This window comes from Palaemon carinicauda, chromosome 6, assembly GCF_036898095.1.
Source record: "Palaemon carinicauda isolate YSFRI2023 chromosome 6, ASM3689809v2, whole genome shotgun sequence".
Taxonomy (NCBI): Eukaryota; Metazoa; Arthropoda; class Malacostraca; order Decapoda; family Palaemonidae; genus Palaemon; species Palaemon carinicauda.
In genome coordinates, this window is record NC_090730.1 from 140913877 (window position 1) to 140916376 (window position 2500).

Here is a 2500-nt window from a genome sequence, read left to right on the forward strand (position 1 = left end):
AATAGCATGTAATCTAACGTATCACAAACAAGATTCTGTGGATGCGTTTTTACTACACAGGGAGTTCATCCATTATTCAGACGTTATAGTATTAATATAGTGTAAACTTATGCTGTTTTTCTATGGATACAGCCTCTGGTAAACAGAAAGGGCTTAATGATAAAATAAAAAGATTATTCAATAGTTACGAAGAGCCCATAACTTCTCGACTTCCTCGAACGTTTTTGAATATATGATTATCTGAATATAGTATTTTTTAATCCTCTTCATAAGATTTTGTCTATTTTACACAGAGAACTAATAAATCAAGATCACAACAAAACAAAAAAAAAAAAAGTTGAAATTTCACCAGCTAACATCCAAAATGTAAAAATATTACTGACGTATATATCTATGTCATTTTAGAAGAGTAAAGGAGACATACTGAGTTCCATATACCAGAAATCAATTTCTATTTGAACTCCACCATAATAACTCAAACAATAGGAAATTGTCAGATTAAAGGTAGGAACAATATCTCCTAAATTCAGCAAAAGGACGGTACAGTCAGACCGACCTCTAAATAATTATACTGTATACCTATCAACGTAGCAAAGGTCTGCAAAACAATGGAAGGGAACATGAGTTGTTTGTGGATGCAATGGTAGGAATGCGAGAATTGATTGGTTTGCTGACTCTTCTTTAGGAAAACGAAGCGTATATGTTGCATGTGAATGAAAGGAAAAGGCCTAAAATAATTCATATGAACTATTGTGTAGTGTATGTGGTGTAAAATTAACTTATACGTTAAGAAAGGGTATAAATGTAAGCGTAACGAAGAGGGAGATAAAATAAATCTGGCATAGCAATATGCAAATCCACAAACACTAAAGAAACCGCAATAGAATTCGCAGGGAGAAATATAAGAGCTGATCGGCATATAATTTATGAAAGCTACCGAGTGCAAAGAATTTTCCAGATGCAAAACATATTGCTCGAAATAGGAGTAAGAAGGTGCTACAGAAAAAGTGATAGCATTACAGTACTATATAATTCACCATGGAAAATTCTGACTGTTATCAAACAGGAATAAAAGAATAAGATTAAAATAACAGAGATAAATATATATATATATATATATATATATATATATATATATATATATATATATATATATATATATATATACATACATATATATATATATATATATGTAATATATATATATATATATATATATATATATATATATATTTAATGTATATATACATAAACACACATATATATATATATAATGTATATATACATAAACACATATATATATAATTATATATATATATATATATATATATATATATATATATATATATATATATATATATATATATATAAAATGTATATATATATATATATATATATATATATATATATATATATATATATATATATACTGTATATATATATACCGCACCTTCCGCAGGACTCGTATCGTTTTCTGTGGATCATATATGCGTTTGTTTTACATTACAATAAAGGCATAAATACTATTTGGCAGTCCTTCTCTTGTGCCAGACCCTGACGCCGCTTGAATTATCATTCATTCTTATCACAGAAAGGGGAAACTGCTGTTAAAATTTGCCTGGACCTTCAGTTTAACAGTCGCTAATTACACAAATTCATGGGAAAACCAGTAGTGATAATTGCAGGTAATCAAATTCACAAGGTAGAGTACACTACGAAAGATTTCACCGGAAAATAAGAGAGAGAAAAAAAGAAACGATAAAAAACGAATAGAAAGTTGAAAACAAATGATGAAGGAAATATCAAGGCATTAATTGCTATGCATTACCCACGCGCGCGCACTCTATTATCCTCACGCAACAACCTCAATGAAGGGGTTTCTCTAAACACTTTCCTGTTGGTGAAATTTTACATGGAATTTCTACGAAATCGACCCAAGGAAATATGTATTGTGAGGTTTATCGACTCAGTTTACCCATTAAGATACATTTCATCTCTAAGTATCTACATATTGCATGCATTGTAGACAAGGGATGATATACAGCCCGATAAAAATAAATATTCCTAACTCTGTCCTACTTGCTAATTTAAAAACAGTAGAGAAAACAGAATACCTCAAATAAACGTACCTAAAAATATTCTGTGCATCAAAATGCACAATAATTTATTCAGTAGTTATTTAAAATTCTGTTGGAGCTAACAGTCACTATTCTAGATGATTACGTTTTGTCTTCCTGTTCAATAGGTCTCAATTCGAGACAATTAGTGTGATAGTCTGTTTTTCTCATTACTAATACGGGTTTGGCTATTGTTCACTTGATCTCAAGGTGATATTTTCTTTGCTATCAGGAACTTTGTGGCAACATTTTTCATCAAAACCACCTTTACATGCATATATATACATACATATATATACATATATATATATATATATATATATATATATATATATATATATATATATATATATATATATATATATGTGTGTGTGTATATATAC

At 28.8% G+C, this 2500-nt stretch overlaps 1 protein-coding gene across 1 annotated transcript in view; it reads right to left on the minus strand.

Moving 5' to 3' along the window:
- The window catches only part of LOC137642681 (centrosomal protein of 135 kDa-like), a 495143-nt gene that overhangs the window by 158985 nt on the left and 333658 nt on the right, over window positions 1-2500 (minus strand). The window lies entirely within an intron of this gene.